The sequence below is a fragment of the Saccopteryx bilineata genome, chromosome 5, assembly GCF_036850765.1.
Source record: "Saccopteryx bilineata isolate mSacBil1 chromosome 5, mSacBil1_pri_phased_curated, whole genome shotgun sequence".
In the NCBI taxonomy this organism is placed as follows: Eukaryota; Metazoa; Chordata; class Mammalia; order Chiroptera; family Emballonuridae; genus Saccopteryx; species Saccopteryx bilineata.
The window spans coordinates 129,584,198-129,605,455 of record NC_089494.1 but is presented as its reverse complement, the minus strand read 5'-3'; the positions used below and the strand labels follow the sequence as shown (position 1 = coordinate 129,605,455).

The following is a 21,258-nucleotide window of genomic DNA, read 5'->3' as shown; positions in this document are numbered from 1 at the left end:
CAGGGGCAGGACAGTGATGGCTGTGGTCTACAGGGACATAGCTACCAGCGCACCACAACCGGGCACACAGGGGTCCTTAATAAGAGAGACCAGTCAGCTCTCTCCCATTCTCCCTCTTCAGTGTCCCGCTGGGCCTCCCCGGGCCTCCCCAGCCCCACGCGAGAGAGTGTAAGCCTGGCTGTCATGGGAGAGGCCAGCGCTGACCACCTGAGAGCACAGACAGTGAGTCTGGAGGGGCACAAGGGAGTCGTGCAGCTCAGGAGGGCAGTGGAGTTCCTCTGCCCCTTCTCCCAACACACACTGTCTCTCCTTGTAATATCAGCCAGTCATTACACGAAGGACAAGTATTCCCTCTATCATTGTCTCCAATCTCTCTTTCTTTCTCTCTCTCTCTCTCTCTCTCTCTCTCTCTCTCTCTCACACACACACACACACACACACACACACACACACACAGCAGAAACTAAAATTTTTAGCAGCTGGTTAAGATACATCAGTCCAAAACAAACAAAAAAAAAAGTCGTTAAAATTAAATAATATACATTTATAATTAAATAAAGTATATTACACACAAAGATGATACTCAACTCCTTCCCAATTATTGTACTACATTTCATGGGTATCTATGCCCATGACGCACCTGTTGCCTCTGTACAGTGGAAACACCACATGAGGCTGTGCTATGATGGGTCTTTTATCACCTCTCTATTCAGTGACCATATGTTGGCAACCTGAACTTGCACTGTGAGAGTGGAAATGGGCAAATGCTACAAACCAAGTCTTTTCTGGTTTTCAGAGATTCAGTGGTTTAACATTCATCAATGTTTAGTCCTAAGGCACTAAAGAACCACACAACAAGACTCTGGGATCAGGAAAGATTTACCAGAAAAATGGTTACTTATCCCAAGGAACAAGTCATGGTTAGGCAGATGGACAGTGAGGACAGAGGAGAAGCTCATCACGTGAGGGGAATCAGGTGCTTAGAGCTGAGCAGGTCTGAGAGCTGCTAAGAAATTCATCCAAGGGAGCTAGTTATAGGACAGAACAAGATGACATTGGGAAGACAATCACATGACAGCTCTTGCAAACCTTAACAAAAACACTAATATTGTTAGCTGTGATAAATATATATATATATGGAAAATACTGCAAGTTTTTAAGCACTGGAGATAGAAAGAAGACATGTGCGTTTTCAATAGTCATTCTTGCTTCTGCAGAACAAACCGAAAGTTTTCTCCAAAAGAGGATGCAAGGCGGCCAGCAGATGACAGGTCCAGTAGCTCCACATCTTCCTGGCAATACCGCACTATTAGCAAAAACTTTTCTTTTCTCCCCTGAAGTGAGAAGTGGGGAGGCAGAGAGACAGACTCCTGCATGTGCTCAACCAGGTTCCACCCAGCATGCCCACTAGGGGGCGATGCTCTACCCATCTGGGGCACTGTTCAATGAAACCAGAGCCATTCTAGTGCCTGAGGCAGAGGCCATGGAGCCATCCTCAGCGCCCAGGCCAACTTTGCTCCAGTGGACCCTTGGCTGAGGAAGGAGAAAAGAGAGAGAGAGAGAGAGAGAGAGAGAGAGAGAGAAAGGAGAGAGGGAAGGGTGGAGAAGCAGATGGGCACTTCTCCTGTGTGCCCTGTCCTGGAATTGAACCTGGGACTCCTGCACACCAGACTGATGCTCTACCGCTGAGCCAACTGGCCAAGGCTGCAAAAACTTTTTGAGCATACTTATCATTTATCAGTTAAACACATGCTCAATTATATCAATATACACATTACTAGACTCATAAAAGAAAATGGTATAACTTTAAAATATGAGATAATAAAATAAAGATGCATGCAAAGTGCTAATATTCTCTTGACACGTGTGAACATCCCACCTCAGAGACCTCCAGCGTTGCTGGCCTTGAAAGATAAAATGGAGGATGCAACGTCAAGAGCACCAGGTGAGGACTGTGGGAACTGCAGCCAGACACCACTCTTAGGGACAAGCAAGCCCTGGCCGGATAGCTCGGTTGGTTAGAGCATCATCCTGAGGCACCAAAGTTGCCAGTTTGCTCCCCAGTTGGGGCCCATATAGGAACAGATCGATGTTCCTGTCTCTGTCTCCCTCCCTTCCTCTCTTTCTAAAATCAATAAAGTAAATATTTTTTAAAAAACTACAATTAGGCACAAGCAAGCTCATGCTAAGACACACCACACTAGGAAAAACCTTTCCAAACCTCAGAAATGCTGGGAATGACCAAATACCCCCACACCGTGCCTACAAAAACACCACAGTGACCCGACACAACTATCTGGACACTTAATTTCACTAGTGGCAAATATAAAATGTTAAGCTCATTAAATAAATGCTATTTCTCCCGTGTACTTGAACAGTAAACAAACCAAACAATAAAACAACTTAACATATCAGTTGCTAGTCTTATAAAAATGCCCAGGATTCCTCTGAGGGACCCCTACCAACACCAGCCCTGTGGTAGCCCTGTGTCCGGCACCCACTAAAGCCCAGGCAGAACTGCTCGTCAATGCTTCTGACACCTACCACGTGTCAGACCCCATCATCCGCGGTCACAGTGCCCAGAGAAACATCAGTCTTGTTAGTCCCCAAGAAACCTCATCAGAGTCCAAATGACAGAAAACTGGGTTGATCAGTGTCCTTAGAACAACTAGTCTTTCAAATAAGCAAAAACAGATTCACAACACTTTCCAATATCACTTTGAACACTGAAAATAGAGCCAAGAATGTTCTTGGTCTTAATTTACTGTTAAGCTTCATGAAATAAAACCAACAAACCCAAAATGTGGCCTCTCTCATGAACGGGACAGGACTGCTTAGGGAAACACAGACTACAGATGTAGGGAGGGCAGAAAATTCATTCACTGAGCATGGAACCCACTGTCGTGGCAGAAAGCAAGGAAGCTACTAACAAAATCACTCCACAGCCAAGTTACAGAGGTCCCAGGACTACAAATATCAACAACTTGGGCGCCAACAGGTATGATAATGCGATCAACTAGAATAATAACTATATTAACATTTATGAGTTCTTAGTGACACTGTTTTTTAAAAGAAAGGGAAATGGGTAAAAAAAGAAAAATGTTAACCTAAAAAACCAATTCTGAAAACTAGTAAAGAAAGAGAGTTAAGCATTTGATTTGTCTGTCTTGCACAAAGTTATAGTACCTCAGGGTTAACAGAGTAGTTGACTAGGAAATTATTCTCTTTACAGAAATATTCTAGCTAATAAATACAAGCAAAACATCAACATGTTGCAAACATAAAAACACTAGAACTAGGCTGTAATCCCCAATGCCGTAAATCACAAAGTGAAAAACACCCAATCTGTGTACAGGTTATATTGGGACCAGACAATATCACCTAGAGATACTGTCGTCAAAAATCCATACCAGAATCAAATCCAGACTCTACATCACAGGACACAAGTTTATAAGAAACACAAGGGACATAAGAACTAGATGCCACAGAGATGGATTCAGCTAAATCCAGACAGGGAAGAACCCAATTTCAATAAAAAAGTGCAGCATGTGTGCGTGTGTGTGTGTGCGCACTCACGGACAGGCATACTATATATTAAAGAGATGTATCAAATGCAATGAATGGATTTTCTTTGTATCCTGTTTTCAACCAGCAAAATATAACATTACATTTACAAACTGAAGTAATTATAATTAAGAATATGACATAGAATTTAGAAAGTATTGCCTTTTCTGAAAGAGTAGGAGTATGTAAAAATTTACCTTTTAGAAAAATACACTGAAATATTTCCAGGAAAAAAAAATGATGAGGTCTGGAATTTACTTCAATATTACCCCTTTTTGGAAACTATAGATGAAGCAAGATTAGCCATCAACTGATCACTGTTAGACCTAAGAGGGGGTATGAAGTTTCACTATACTATTCTCTTGAGTCTTGTATATGTTTGAAATTCTCTATAATAAAAAACTGAATAAATGACAATCTTGCCAGGCAGACAAGTATAAAGTAAAAATATGCAAATAACAGTATTAACAGTCTTTTTCACAATTAGAATTCAATAAAATTTTACAAAAAGGAAAGCTGCCTAAGTTGCATGTCCATCATAACAATGTCTACATTTTCTGTGCTGCAGTTGAATGAGTCTCTTTAGTACAGGCTGGGTTGACTTTATACAGTATTTACTCAAAAGAAATTCAGTTTCAGTGAAAAGATTTGCTAAGCCAAGTCTCATAAAACGCTGTTTCTCACAAATTAAACAATTTTAAGATGCAACATGAAATTTAACAACATGATCAGGTCAGTTAAGCTGTGGCATGAAGCCAATTTACTCTGATGCACCTTGACTTTGAAAAAGTAAGTAACCAACCCTGGCTGGTTCAGTGGGTAGAGTGTTAGCCTGGAATATGGACATCCTAGGTTTGATCCCTGGTCAGGGCACATATGAGAAGCGACCATCTGCTTCACCTCCCTCTCCCTCCTCCTTCTCTCTCTTTTCCCCTCTCACAGCCAGTGGCTCAATTGGTTAAAGCATCAACCTCAGGCACTGACGATAGCTCAGCTGATTCAAGCATCAGCCCCAGATAGGGGTTGCCGGGTAGATTCTGGTAGGAATGCATGCAGGAATCTGTCTATCTCCCCTCCTCCCACTTTAAAAATACATACATACATACATACATACATATATACATACATATATACAAAAGAAAGAGATAAAATACCAGAGTTGCATTGACGAGCTCCTGGTGAAGCTTCCTCTCGATCTGTCCCCATTTGGGACTGACAAGAGTAATGCTAAGACAGAATGCTCCCCTCCACCCAGGTCCTGGAGCCAAACGGGGGCAAACAGAATGGGGCATGCAAAACCACTTCTGACAATAAAAGCAATGAGGGAAAAAATAGATGAGCAAACATAGTCTTAAGAATTAAACAGGAGATCTGTAACAAGTGCCACCAGAAGAGAAGATTCCCCTCTGCCAGGCTTTCGTGCTGATGGAATAGTCTATGACCGTGATGGTGAACCTTTTTACCAGGTTGATCAGCACTGCAAAAGTGGGCAGTTTTTATAAAAAGGTTCGCCATCACGAGTCTATGACATGTGTCTTGCTGTGATGTTCACTGATAGAAAAAAGGCCTTAAATGTCGGGTTAGAATGGGAGGTGCAAATGAGAAAGAGATCTGTTCATAATCTAATCGCATCTATGAAGACATTGCATGCAGTTGTTTTCTCTATGTAATAGTTTGGAAATGGGCGTTCTGGTTTTCATTTACACTGTATCTTCATTATTATATTTAGAGCTACTTTACCATTAAATTTGTTCAAGTGTCAGCACTGTTTCTCTGCCTGATAAATAGGGAATATAACTTGGCAAATAAGGTATATTCCCACACAAAAGAGTTCAAGGAAAAACCCTCAGAGTCAAGTAAGTGTACTAGCCAAAGACAAAGAGAAGTGATTGGGCAGAAGGGATATCTTTGAGGGGGAGTGGAATCTATAACCCTGTTCTTCCCAAGAATTCAGCAAGTGTGACTGACACAGAAAGACTTGTGCACACCGTGTCCAGTTCCACATGGTCCGGGTTTAATTTCAAAGTCATCTTATAGGGGAGCCTGGAATACATTCCGCCCTAGAGTACCATGGTGGAAAGACTCCGCCCCAGAGTACCATGGTGGAAAGACTCCGCCCCAGAGTACCATGGTGGAAAGACTCCGCCCCAGAGTACCATGGTGGAAACACTCCGCCCCAGAGTACCATGGTGGAAACACTCCGCCCGAGAGTACCATGGTGGAAAGACTCCGCCCTAGAGTACCATGGTGGAAAGATTCCGCCCTAGAGTACCATGGTGGAAAGATTCCGCCCGAGAGTACCATGGTGGAAAGACTCCACCCTAGAGTACCATGGTGGAAAGACTCCGCCCTAGAGTACCATGGTGGAAAGATTCCGTCCTAGAGTACCATGGTGGAAAGACTCCGCCCTAGAGTACCATGGTGGAAAGACTCCGCCATAGAGTACCATGGTGGAAAGATTCCGCCCGAGAGTACCATGGTGGAAAGACTCCGCAAAGGCAGCACTAGTAAACTCTGCAGGCGTCTTTTCAGATGAACACACTGGCCAGGAAATCACCTGATAACTACAAGCCAAAGTCCTTCTGATTTCATGGGGCAAATTAAAAAAAACTTTTTTTGCTCGCCCAATCCCCAGTCAGGACACACAGAGGAACAGCTCGATGTTCCTATCTCTCTGTCTCTCTCTCCCTGCCACTCTAAAATAAAATTAAAATAAAATAAATATTATACTTTTCCACCCAATGAATTGATAGTCACCCTTATTAAGTGTATAATGTTAAATACATATGTACAAAGATATTTTTTAATTAAATGCTTCATACAGGTGTAATTAGCTCGTGTAAGGCAGTGGTCCCCAACCCCCAGGCTGCGGACCGGTACCGGTCCGTGGGCCATTTGGTACCAGTCCGCAAAGAAAGAATAAATAACTTACATTATTTCCGTTTTATTTATATTTAAGTCTGAACGATGTTTTATTTTTTTTAAAAATGACCAGATTCCTCTGTTACATCCGTCTAAGACTCATTCTTGATGCTTGTCTTGGTCACATGATACATTTATCCGTCCCACCCTAAAGGTCGGTCCGTAAAAATATTTTCTGACATTAAACCGGTCCATGGCCCAAAAAAGGTTGGGGACCACTGGTGTAAGGGACACATGCTTATTTCACATAAGGATTAACTCAGAAATATTGATGCCAAGTAGGGAAGGCAAAGATGTTCTGACCCTAAGTCAGGTGTTTGGAAACACAACAGAGAAACCGAAAAAGGGGGGCCTTGATATTCACTACGCATTCAGGTTTTAGGCAGTCAACTCTCCTTGTCTTGAATACGAAGGCGTAAACTGCAGTTATGCCTGATACACAGACTATGTTAGTTGACTGCATTCAGCCTGGGGTTCCCAATGGTGAAAATAAAGGAGGGGACCTCAGAGCATTCCAAGGGACCGCGACAAAGATATGGAAAGCTTACCCAAAATTCCCATACGCAATACAAAAGACTAGAAGCATCAGTGGGGTGAAGCCAGGCACATGTCTAAATTGTCCTGTGCTCCAGTGAAGGAAGAAAGGGTGCTTGGGTAAAGTAAAGCAGCTATAAGTGACACAGTGTATTAAAAAGACTATACAGGGGTCCCTCGTCCATCGCAGGGATTAGATTTCAGAACCCCCCAACCCCGCAATAGGCGAAAATCCACGTAGTGACCTTACATTTATTTTATTATTTATATATATTTTAAGACTTTATTTTTTTATATTGCTTTCAATTTTTTAGGCTAGAAAATGCTTATTTTACCACAAAAAATAATTAAAATAGTAAATATATAAAAATACACATATACCGCAAAATCTTGTGATAGAGCAAAAAATTCGCAATACAAAATTAGATATATACAATTTAAAAATTGTAATACGGTGAAATCATGAAAAGTGAACTGCGCTATAGCGAGGGACGACTGTATTATTACTTCAGTGTGTCCCAACCTCAAGACTACAGATGAATGTTTCAGACCAATATAGAAGATGGGTTTTTTGTTTGTTTGTTTGTTTGTTTTGTTTTTTAACTGAGAGAGCAAGATAGATAGGGAAAGACAGGAAGGGAAAGAGATGAATGAGAAGCATCAGCTCTTAGATGCAGCATCTTAGTTGTTCATTAATTGCTTCTCATACGTGTATTGACTGGGGGACTCCAGTCTAGCCAGTGACCCGTTGCTCAAACTAGCAACTTTTGGGCTCAAGCCAGCGACCATAGGATCATGTCTATTATCCCACGCTCAAGCCAGTGATCCCGCGTTCAAGCTGGTGAGCCACAGCAGGTGTTTGTAAACCTAATAATACTTGTATTCTAATACAGGGAAAATATATTTTGTCAACCTTTTATGAATGGAACATGTGAGAAGGCATGTTTAATGATAATTTTATGACCGAAGTCACCATATGTTGATGGCTGGTTATTTAATTGAAATAAAAAGAAAATGATGGATAAAATATACTTCCTCATGATACCAAATATCAATGAAAACAGAAATTTTATTGCACTATTTAAATGTGGTCCTTCAGAACAAAGCACTCCATCCGGAGACCATGTGCCTGCTGCCCCACGGCCATCCCCAGCAGCCTGTCCTCTTAGCCAAACTGCACGTTAGGCTGGGCAGGTTCCACCTGTGCCTGCAGTTTCTGTTTCAGCGGGGAATCAACATCAGTCTGCTTTACCACCAACTGCGAGCTTGAAACGCTCCCTCAGAGGCACTGTCCCCACCCATCTGCAGTCCTCTAAACACACTCACCTGTATACATACCATTATTTTTAAAATGTCAATTTGGCTTGCAGCTTTGGAGGCTAGCTTAGCTTAAATAAACACACACACACACACACAGAGAGAGAGAGAGAGAGAGAGAGAGAGAGAGAGAGAGAGAGAGAGACTATGCAAAATAAAACCCCATATTACAATACTAAGTGAGCTGAGCAACAATTCACTAAATTTTTAATGGATGGAGGGAGGGATGGAGGGAGGGAACAAAGGAAGGGAGGGAGGGAGGGAGGGAGGAAAGAAGGGGAAAGGAAGGAAGGAAGGAAGGGAGGGAGGGAGGGAGGGAGGGAGGGAGGGAGGGAGGAAAGACAATCTGAATTTAATTTTTAAATGTTCATTTCATGGAGTATTTCTAAGTAGGGCACAGGTGAAAAGAAAGAGGATTACTCTGCCAACTGGATGTGACTCCCCCACCTTTATTACAGGTCCGAATGGAGAGTACTCCAATGCATAAACAAACAATGGAATGGCGTGGAAACGAGAACAAAGAGAAGCTGAGAGTGGTACTCCACTCTCTGCCTCTGCCTGCTTCTAGTGTCCCTGACAATGAACACACTGACATTCAAAGGCGGACTGATATACACACTCTCACAAAAAGAGAGACAGAGAGACTTTGTGAGCAAAAAGCATCAAAGATATACAACAAAATGTCTGAACCCCCATAAAACAATTTCTGATGAAACACTGTTTTTCATTTTGCAGAAGTAAAATATTCACCAACCAACCTGCAATTAGCTAGAAAATTACAATAATTACAGCAATTTTGAATCCCATCCCCAATCCAATTAATAGATAGATGACCTTGTCAACATGTAATAATCAGATTGCATCTACAACAGAACTGGGTGAGTTTTACACGCTAAAAAGAACTTACACAGTAAGGAGGTAATTATTTGAAATACTGAGAATACCATTTGTATGCTATGCTTCACTTCACAAGATAAAATGCAATACAATAGGATTATTATTTCTATTTTCAATATATATTTAAATCAAATCCAAAAATTTTATTCTAATACCAGTTAATAGGATAGATCTCTAAACCAAAGATCTTAGATATCCTAGCAAGACAAAATCACTCTGCACATACTTAGCTAAGAAAACAATGAAGAGACCAGGAAAGGAAAAGGACGCTCACTGTAACACAATCGTTCTGTGGCATTTTTTTTTTTTTTTTTTACAGAGACAGAGAGAGTCAGAGAGAGGAATAGTTAGGGATGGAGAGATGAGAAGCATCAATCATTAGTTTTTCCCTGCGACACATTAGTTGTTCATTGATTGCTTTCTCATATGTGCCTTGACCGTGGGCCTTCAGCAGACTGAGGAATCCCTTGCTGGAGCCAGCGACCTTGAGTCCAAGCTGGTGAGCTTTGCTCAAACCAGATGAGCCCGCGCTCAAGCTGGCGACCTCGGGGTCTCGAACCTGGGTCCTCCGCATCCCAGTCCAATCCTCTATCCACTGCGCCACCGCCTTGTTAGGTTCTATAGCAATTATTGATATCTTTTTTAAGTTCTGAAAGGTAGAAAGCTAGTTACTCTTACCAATTAGCTTAATAGCACCATTTCAGATAAAAATTGGGCCCATAATGGATATAAATGAACTGGAACATTAACATACCTTACAAAAGTTTTAAAATGTTAAAAGAGGCCCTTGGCCAGTTGGCTCAGTGGTAGAGCGTCGGCCTGGTGTGCAGGAATCCCAGGTTCGATTCCCGGCCAGGGCACACAGGAGAAGCGCCCATCTGCTTCTCCACCCCTCCCCCTCTCCTTCCTCTTCTGCAGCCAAGGCTCCATTGGAGCAAAGTTGGCCCGGGCACTGAGGATGGGTCTGTGGCCTCTGCTTCAGGCGCTAGAATGGCTCTGGCCTCAACAAAGCGACGCCCCAGATGGGCAGAGCATCGCCCCCTGGTGGGCGTGCTGGGTGGATCCCGGTCAGGCGCATGCGGGAGTCTGTCTGACTGCTTCCCCGTTTCCAACTTCAGAAAAATACCAAAAATAAATAAATAAAATAAATACAAATAAATTAATAAAAAAATGTTAAAAGAAAAAAGTACCCAAATAAAATGTTAAAAGACTTAAAAGATAATTAAAAATAAAAAATCAAAAAAAATTTTTTTTAATTTTTTTACAGAGACAGAGAGAGAGTCAGAGAGAGGGATAGATTGGGACAGACAGACAGGAATGGAGAGAGATGAGAAGCATCAATCATCAGTTTTTCATTGCAACACCTTAGTTGCTCATTGATTGTTTTCTCATATGTGCCTGACCGTGAACCTTCAGCAGACTGAGGAACCCCTTGCTCGAGCCAGAGACCTTGAGTCCAAGTTGGTAAGCTTTGCTCAAACCAGATGAGCTCGCGCTCAAGCTGGCAACCTTGGGGTCTCGAACCTGGGTCCTCCACATCCCAGTCTGATGCTCTATCCACTGCGCCACTGCCTGGTCAGGCTCCTCAAAAATTTTATAGCAATACTATTTTCAGAAATTTTATCATCTCTAAGGGCAGAGGCCACTTGCAAAGGAGTCTGCAGTCCGGGTCTTCCAGAGAATAGATTAAAAAATCAGAATTCTGGGGTTCAAAGGAATCTCGCCACCATGCTAAGACAAGGTTACTCCAAAATGTCTGACCTCTATAAAAAGACTTTAAGAATTTAAAAGAGAGAGAGAGAGAGAAATCCAGAGGTAAAAAAAAAAAAATCACTAGACGTGGACTCAAATGATTTACATAGGAAAAGTGTGCCCTGTGTATATTAATTTTCTGAGTCTGGTTGTGTGAACACTGAAAATGAAGACAGTTCCACTATATATCACGGAATTGTGAGGTTAAGAGAAAAAAGTCTCCAGGTGACTCTGTCTGAAAATGTAGCACTTTCACCTACCTATAATAGATAGTAGGTCCTAACCAAGAATACATGTCCTGGCCCTGGCTGGCTGGCTCAACAGTGGCCTGGTGTGTACAAGTCCCAGGTTTGATTCCCAGCCAGGGCACACAGGAGAAGCGCCCATCTGCTTCTCCACCTTTCCCCCTCTCTTTTCTCTCTCTCTTCCCCTCTTGCAGCCAAGGCTCCACTGAGGCAAAGTTGGCCCAGGCACTGAGGATGGCTCCATGGCCTCCACCTCTGGTGCTCGAGTGGTTCCGATTGCAGCAGAGAAACGCCCCAGATGGATAGAGCATCACCCCCTGGTGGGCAGCAGGGTGGATCCCTGTGGGGCGCATGCGGGAGTCTGTCAGTCTGCCTCCCAGCTGTTTCTCACTTCAGAAAACAAACAAATAACAACAACAACAAAAAACCCCACATGTCCTAGTTATTTGGGTTCTGTAACTTCTCAACCCTTCCAAACATCAGTAAGAAGTGGGTCTACACTCAAGCATCACCATCATCCTCACCATTCTACAGCCTTCTGTTAACCTCGTGCTTATTATGTGTCAAGCAATGTCTCAGGGTCCGAAAAAATCTCATTTACTGTTCACAACAGTGATAAGGTAGGTACCTAGAAATTAAAGAACTGAGGCAGAGAAAGATGACTCATCTGCCCCAGTGTTCAGACTGACACAATATCGACAGTACTCTTTCTGAACCAGAAATACTCTATGCCAGTGTTTTTCAACCACCAGTCCACGGACCTATGCCAGTTAACAACATCAGGGTCGTTACTCTTTCAAGAACCGGCACAAAATTTCTGGCAGACGAACAGCAGTCAACAGGCCAGCAGTTGAAAAACTGCTCTAATGTGATCCTAGAAAGGAGGCTCTGCATAGTAAACTCATGTTTAAAAAAGAATAAAGTCAAATATACTCAAACTTACCAAATATATGGTTGAAAAACAAGACCATTTATGTAGTTTATTTGATAATCAATTTATCTTTAAATTGAAATATGCTTACACCTGGGAGGAGGCAAGGACCTTTGAAGAGATGTGGGAGCATTGAAGTCTCAGGATTTAATGGTAATAGCTTCATATGCAACATTCCCTAACATGGCTGGACTGGCCTGAACAAAGGGTCAGGTAAAATGCAGGCACTCCCCACCCATGTCTCCAAGGTCACCAGCCCTAGCTGACACACCCACGAGGCAGAGGAGACCCAGCGCTGGGGCCCACGGTACTTCAGAGGTCCCCCTGTTTTAATTTCTTTTAATATCAGAAGGATAAATGTAAACTTTGAGAGTTAAAAAAAAAATTGTTTAAGAAGGGTAATAGCAAATGTTGGAGAGGCTGTGGAGAAAAAGGAACCCTCATCCACTGTTGGTGGGAATGTAAAGTAGTACAACCATTATGGAAGAAAGTATGGTGGTTCCTCAAAAAACTGAAAATAGAATTACCTTATGACCCAGCAATCCCTCTGGGTATATACCCCAAAAACTCAGAAACATTGATACGTAAAGACACATGCAGCCCCATGTTCACTGCAGCATTGTTCACAGTGGCCAGGACATGGAAACAACCAAAAAGCCCGTCAATAGATGACTGGATAAAGAAGATGTGGCACATATACACTATGGAATACTACTCAGCCATAAGAAATGATGACATCGGATCATTTATAGCAAAATGGTGGGATCTTGATAACATTATACGAAGTGAAATAAATCAGAAAAAATCAGGAACTGCATTATTCCATACATAAGTGGGACATAGAAGTGAAACTAAGAGACATTGATAAGAGTGTGGTGGTTCCGGGGGAGGGGGGGGGGAGAGGGAGAGGGAAAGGGGGAGGGGAAGGGGCACAAAGAAAACTAGAAAGAAGGTGACAGAGGACAATCTGACTTTGGGTGATGGGTATGCAACATAAGTGAACGACAAGATAACCTGGAGTTGTTATCTTTGAATATATGTATCCTGATTTATTGATGTCGCCCCATTAAAAATAAAATTATTTTAAAAAATTTGTTTAATTTTTTTCTCACACCATACAAATATAATACATTTAGGGACCATTGCATAGGACCAGAAGAAATAATATATTGAAATATTTAAAGTTATATGAAATATACTTTTTATGATTGACAGTGGTGTTAAGGGAGGAGGGGCAGGGCCCATGAACATCTAGGAAGGTTGTCATGATGCCCTGAATTTAGCTCCCTCTTCTGCTTCACAAAATTAAAAAAAAACTAAATTACAAGATTAGGGAGGGGAAAAAAAGCATCACCTAACCTGCATCTTACAACTGATACAAATACACACAACAAAAACTTCCAGGATGCCAAAGGAAGGGACATGTTGATACAATGACCTTGATGTTGAAAAAATAAATGACTCAAAATAACAAATCCTTTTTGCCACACAGTTTCTAGTTCACTCATTTTGACACACAGAAAAAAACCATAAGCCAGATAGTTGTTAGCCTGATGATATATCAATAAAGAAATAACTTTTGATGAAGGACCACTAATTGATGCTTGCCAATCCCTCTGGCAGGGAGTGAGAAGAATGAGCAATACTGCTACAACAAAACCCGTCTGCTCCTTCTACTCTTGTCTACAAACAACATTTCTCTGATAATAATTTCTTACCCTAGAAACAACTAATATTTTTTACTGGATGAGGGTACCAATAGGAGAAAAGACCATCTTAAAGAGGAACATGTGGCTTGACCTGTGGTGGTGCAGTGGATAAAGCGTTGACCTGGAAATGCTGAGGTCACCAGTTCGAAACCCTGGGCTTACCTGGTCAAGGCACATACGGGAGTTGATGCTTCCAGCTCCTCCCCCTTCTCTCTCTCTGTCTCTTTCTCCTCTCTCTCCCTCTCTGTCTCTCTCCTCTCTAAAAATGAATAAATAAAAAAGAAAGAGGAACATGTATAATAAAAATACGTTTTAGAATTTATAAGACTGAATATTACAAATGGGCAATGACCTCCAATGAAAAAAAAAGAAAGAAGCCCTGGCCGGTTGGGTCAGCGGTAGAGCGTCGGCCTAGCGTGCGGAGGACCCGGGTTCGATTCCCGGCCAGGGCACACAGGAGAAGCGCACATTTGCTTCTCCACCCCTCCGCCGCGCTTTCCTCTCTGTCTCTCTCTTCCCCTCCCGCAGCCAAGGCTCCATTGGAGCAAAGATGGCCCGGGCGCTGGGGATGGCTCTGTGGCCTCTGCCTCAGGCGCTAGAGTGGCTCTGGTCACAACATGGCGACGTCCAGGATGGGCAGAGCATCGCCCCATGGTGGGCGTGCCGGGTGGATCCCGGTCGGGTGCATGCGGGAGTCTTTCTGACTGTCTCTCCCTGTTTCCATCTTCAGAAAAATGAAAAAATGAAAAAATAAAAAAATAAAAAATAAATTAAAAAAAATAAAAAAAAGAAAGAAATCTGACCCATAATCTGGAGAAACCAGCCCAGGAAGCCAGCCTGCTGCTACCTACAGCTCCCAGATCAGGACATTAGACAATTACCAGTAGCAGCCAGTTCAGAAAACCAAACAATAACCCTGTAACAATCCGCTGAAAACAGCCAGGTCCTAATTTATAACTGACAGCTTCCCTCATTTTTTACCCTTCTGCTAAATTAGTAACAACCAGAAAAAGCCAAATATGCACCCTTAACCAATCACAAAGGATAACCCACTTATAGGCAGCCCACTTACAACTGCTCCATGCCAACAGCTTCCAATCAGGGCACACCTGAAGACTCCCCTGCACCTTTATTCTAACTAAAAATCTTTCCCACCTCTCTGACAAATGCAAGTGATAGTTGCTATGAAAATCTCCGAATAAATAGCTTGTTCTCATCTGAAGGCTCATTGATTTCCACATTAATAAGCAAAAATTGTTTTATATTATATACTTATGCTATTTTGATCATTTATGTACTAACTGATTATACAGTACATTTACACTTTACAGAAATGTTGGCCCTGGCCGGTTGGCTCAGCGGTAGAGCGTCGGCCTGGTGTGTGGGGGACCCGGGTTCGATTCCCGGCCAGGGCACATAGGAGAAGCGCCCATTTGCTTCTCCACCCCCCACCCCCTCCTTCCTCTCTGTCTCTCTCTTCCCCTCCCACAGCCAAGGATCCATTGGAGCAAAGATGGCCCGGGCGCTGGGGATGGCTCCTTGGCCTCTGCCCCAGGCGCTAGAGTGGCTCTGGTCTTGGCAGAGCGACACCTAGAGGGGCAGAGCATTGTCCCCCGGTAGGCAGTGCGTCGCCCCTGGTGGGTGTGCCGGGTGGATCCCGGTCGGGCGCATGCGGGAGTCTGTCTGACTGTCTCTCCTCGTTTCCAGCTTCAGAAAAATACAAAAGAAATGTTAAGAGTTAAAACTTTTACTGTGTTTTCTTAGTTTCATGCATACAAAAAGATGGCCAATGAAAGATATTCAAGCCTAAAAATATACTAGGTTAAAATTCTGAGTTACACAAAATGGGGGAAAAAAGTCAACGACAAAAAGGAATTAAGTAAACCTTCAAAGTTTTAAAGAAATGTTTTTATGCAAGTGTTCCCCCCCCAAAAAAAAACTGACACACAAAAACCACCTTTATTAAGAATAGGGCACACAAAAGTCGAAAGAATGTACTAACTACCTCTGTCACCACAACTATCCACACCCCACCTCCCCAGCCTGTATTATTTTGCATCAAATTACAAATATATCATTTCTACCAATATATATTTTATTAAGTGTTATAAAATATAAAAAAACTCTTTAGAAAATAATTTCAACAATATGATCACAACTAAAGAAGTAATTCCTTAATAGCAAATACTCAATCGGCATACAACTCACCTATCAGCATAGAAATGTTTTTTTTAAAGTTTTAAATAGGGATTTAAGCAAGACCTACCCCATGATTAGATGCTCTGTCTCCTAAGTACCTGTGAATCTGTAAGTTCCCTCGCTATTTCCCACACACACTCCTTGCAACTGATCTACTTAAGAACTGCAGTCATCTGTCTTATTCAGTTTCCACAGTCTCGACCTGACTGACAGCCTCATAGTGTTCACATGCTTCCCAGGGCTATCTGTATTTCCTATAAATGGGCTGTTGGGTCTAGATGTCTGGTCAGACTTCTATTTGTTTCATCAAGACCACTGCTTAAGAAGTATTATATCCTTCCATCAGGAGTCACACCACGCTTGGTGGACTCATATTAATTTATATTACGTTTTTACATTAGCAGCAATTGATGATCAATGCCTAGGTCCATTATTTCAACATGAGTTGCAAAATAATGATGTAAACTTACTGCAGTTACTATCTTTCTTGATGTTCCTATTGTCCTCCTCTGGCCAGCGGGAACCTCAGGTTGACAACAGGGCCCTGTAGGTAACTCTAGGAACCTCTCCTAACTTCCTTATTTTCTAATATGACAGAATAACCCAAAATTCTCTCTTACATTTTCTGCCCAGATCAGAATTCAACCATTTCTCCAAGAAGCTCTGATCCCTTTTCCTGGGAAATGCTATTTCCAGAGCTCAGCCTGGAGATCAGAAAGACTCAATTACTGGGTTGGTCATTTGTTTTAGATCTTTTCAATGAAAACAAAGGATTTTCCCTTCCTTCTCTTTTCCTTGTCGTATGTGTGTATGTGTGTGTGTGCGTGCGCATGCTTTTGTGTGTGTGTGTGTGTGTGTGTGTAATAAAATATACTATGTGTCACCATATGTCCTATTCAAATTGAGCCTTATAGGACTTTTATTTATTTTCCTCTAACTGATATCTGTATCCCTTTTCTTCTGTATTAAGAATCCTGGGTCCTCAATGGCAACAGGGATAACAGAATTAGAATAGTGTCATTCCTCAATGGCCTCATCTCATAAAATCCATCTGACAATCGAAGATTAACAGTACCAACATTACCAACAACAACCAGTTTTAGGCTTTTTGTCTGATTGGCAGTTCTTTTTTTTTAACTGTGTGTGTGTGTGTGTGTGTGTGTGTGTGTGTGTGTGTGTGTCAGAAAGGACAGATAGGGACAGACAGGAAGAGAGAGAGAGATGAGAAGCATGAATTCCTAATTGCAGCTCCTTAGTCTCATTAGTTATTCATTAATTGCTTTCTCACATGGGCCTTGACTGAGGGGCTATAGCAGACTGAGTAACCCCTTGCTCAAGCCAGTAACCTTGGGCTTCAAGCCAGTGACCATGGGGTCATATCCATGATCCCACAATCAAGCCAGAGATTCTGGGCTCAAGCTGGTGAGCCGAATAAGTCCATGCTCAAGCCTGCAACCTTGGGGTCTCCAACCTCTGTGTCCCAGTTCAACGCTCTATCCACTGCACCACCGCCTGGTCAGGCTGGTCGGCAGTTCTTTTTTCCCATCTCCCCTTGGTTGTACAAATTATTCTGTTTTACGTTTACTTGAAATAGATACTCTTGAATGACTGAACCATCAACTGAATTGAGCTATCAACTGATGTCAGTTGTGTCATATCATTTTTTATTTTAATAATGAAGAGCTCTTTACTTATTAAGTATTGTTATTAATGTAAAAATGAGGTAGCTAACAGGGAGAGGAGGTTGTAGGGGAAAGGGGAGGGAGTAAAGAGGGACAAATATATAGTGATAGAATATCATCTGACTGTGGGCACACAACATAATCAATAGTTCAAATGCTGTAGAAATGTTTTCCTAGAGCCTATGTATTCTTATTGATCAGTATCATCTCACTAAATTTAATTTTCTAATTAAAATTTTAAAAAAGAATTTTATTTTAAAAATTAAATGTTTACCTGAAACCTATGTATTCTAATTGACCAATATCACCTCCATTTAATTTAATTTCTAAATTAAAAAAATTTTAAATGTGATGATTTTATAATTATAAAAAATAAGATATGATTCAAATACCAAATATACAAAAGAAGAAATTAGAAGTCTAGCTTCTACCCCATTTCCTCCATCCTACTCTTTTCCTTCATCATAAGTACCTATATTTTTCATTAAAATAGATACCCTATTGTATTTTTCTTCAAAATGAGAAGCTTTTATATAAGGTAGTCTTTCATTATGTGGTCTATTTTATTTACTTTTCAATTTTTAAAGCACGTTTTTATGTTTAGGAAAATTTATTTTTATTCTGTTAATTATACTTACACTACTACTTTTGCGTGATACTGCCCATAATCCCCTCTTTTTGTTCATATGGTCTACTGGCCACCTACTGTTTTTGTTTCTTTTAGGTCAGAGCTACTTTAACCTTAATGACAATGACTCTTGAAGCAGTATTTTCACACCAGCACTCCTGACACTTTAAGCTTGAGAAATCTTTGATCTGGGGACTGTCCTGCACCTTGTAGGGTGTCTAGCTGCATCCTTAGCCTCCGCCAGCTGCTGACAGCATCCCCACCTTCACCAGCAGGGCCAACCAAACATACTTCCAGGCATTGTCAAATGTCACTCGAGGGAAACCACACCTAGTTGAAAGCTGCTGATGTAACTAACTCTGTATCTATTACAAGAAAGCTGAAGGGACTGTTAGTGAAGATACTAGACTTTACCTTAATACCAAATAAAACTTAGTATCAACTCTTGACTGAGAAAAAAAATAATGTATACTTTTCTCAGTTTCCATCTATTCTTTATGGAACAAAGGGAATTCATTCATAGAAAACATGGAGAAGTCATTACTTTCTTTAAGACAAAAATTAGGAGTTTATTTATTTAAGATCCTTTATTAACCATGTCCCTAACTGGAGGTCATTGTTCCTCAACTGAGCAAAGCTCTACATATGTGGGCTTCCTTAATTTCACATCTGTGAATAAGGAAGACTGCTAAACATAAACTCCTAAATGACAAAGTTAATGGCTTATTTTAATACAACTCTGGCCTCTTATCACCTAGCACAACACTTGGCCAGCATAGATCAATGTTAGTTTTATTGTAAAATTAGTGATATTAATACAATATAAAAAATCATCTTAGCCCTGGCTGGTTGGCTCAGCGGTAGAGCGTCGGCCTAGCGTGCGGAGGACCCGGGTTCGATTCCCGGCCAGGGCACACAGGAGAAGCGCACATTTGCTTCTCCACCCCTCCGCCGCGCTTTCCTCTCTGTCTCTCTCTCTCCCCTCCCGCAAGCCAAGGGCTCCCATTGGATGACAAGATGGCCGACTGGGCGCTTGGGGATGGCTCTGTGGCCTCCTGCCCCAGGCGCTAGAGTGGCTCTGGTCGCAAAACATGGCGACGCCCAGGATGGGCTAGGAGCATCGCCCCCCTGGTGGGCCAGAGCGTTGCCCTGTGGGCGTGCCGGGTGGATCCCGGTCGGGCGCATGCGGGAGTCTGTCTGACTGTCTCTCCCTGTTTCCAGCTTCAGAAAAATGAAAAAAAAAAAAAAAAAAAATCATCTTAGCCCTGGCCGGGTAGCTCAGTTGGTTAAAGGATCATCTCAATATGCCAAGGATGTGGGTTCGATCCCAGCTCAAGGTACATCCAAAAATCAATCAATGAATGCATAAATAGGTAGAACAACAAATCAATTGATCTCTCTCTCTCACTTCCTTCTCTCTCTCTAAAAATCAACATATAAAAGTTAAAAATAAAAGTCATCTTGCTAAACTGATGACTGCTATGCAATGAGTAACTTTTACATAGTCGCCAAACTTTGTGTTTAGAAAATGCTTACCTAAAGCCTGCCATGGCCACAAAATCTGAACAACTTTAGTACATAAAAATCAGAGTAAGTGAGATTTGTGTACGTCCCCACTGGTAGCTGTGAAATAACACATGCACCCTTTCCTCAATAAAAATAAAGCAAAAGAAATATTTTGGGTTGAAAACAGCATTTAAACTTTAACCCATCAGGCCAACCAAATGTGGGTTGGAATGGTTTTAGAATTATTTTTTTGAGTCCAGAGAAATTAAAAGATGAAAGTTGATGGGAATCATGCCATCCCAATTCTTCTTAACATAAAGGCAGAGTTTCCCTTTTCTCCACCACATTAAGGTACAGCCAATTGAAAGGTTCATCTTGCTTTATAAAACATATAAATAAATAAACTACAACAGTAACAAAATTTTCTGTATTTAATTATATACATTAGGGTGTAATTACTCACATAAAGAAACTATATTCCAAACATACTTGCACCTGAATATATGTAATCAAATTTTTGTTTTACTCAAACGTAATCCACTTTCTATACACATGCTTATTCCAAGCAAATAATCATTAAAGCATAGACTCCATGAGCTAGTCTACAAAAATATAAAGTAAAGTAACCTGTCCACTTACATATTATCATGTACATCACACACAGGACATGCCTTGCCTTTTCAAAACTTTGCCTGAAATAAATCCAACCTAAGATTTTTAAATAGCATATCCATGCATGTAATCAAATGTTATTGACACAATTACTTTAAAACATACAAGGTGGGGCCAAAGTAGGTTCACCATTTTCCGTAAGGAAAATAACACAAAATCAATAATAAAAAAAATAAACTGTGTTTTATGTATGTGCAACTGTACCCCTGGTTTTGCCCTACTCTGTACTTGAACTGTCTACCCCAAACATGTGCAGAAACACGTAAATCTCCTGGGGATGAGGAAATGTTCGACTAAGACACCTCGACACCTCCAGCATCTTCCCACTCTGAGCCTCCTTGGAACCATTTCTCACTGAACCCGCTCTCATGCGGACCTGTTTCTTGTCCTTATGAGAGAACGCAATACAGGAAGTGGTGGACACTGGCCTGTACCCACATATAACCCTCTCGGGCATCAGTGAATACCCCACCATACCAGTGTGCCTCCTCAATTCTCTACTCTCTCCATGGCACACTGTCCCTGTGGTTTCTGATGTCCCATCAGAACTGTTAACTATTAAACTGATATGCTTCTCTGTTCTCCTCATATATACCTACAAGAAACAATGGAACATCTAGAAGTAAATGGGCAACAAATGCAATAGGTTGCTACCAAATGTAAAAAAGGAGAAAGAGGGATGCATTTTAGAAGAAGATAC

At 41.6% G+C, this 21,258-nt stretch overlaps 1 protein-coding gene across 9 annotated transcripts in view; it reads right to left on the bottom strand.

The window, feature by feature from the left end:
• PARD3 (par-3 family cell polarity regulator) overlaps positions 1-21,258 on the bottom strand; it is a 733,297-nt gene that overhangs the window by 436,264 nt on the left and 275,775 nt on the right. The window lies entirely within an intron of this gene.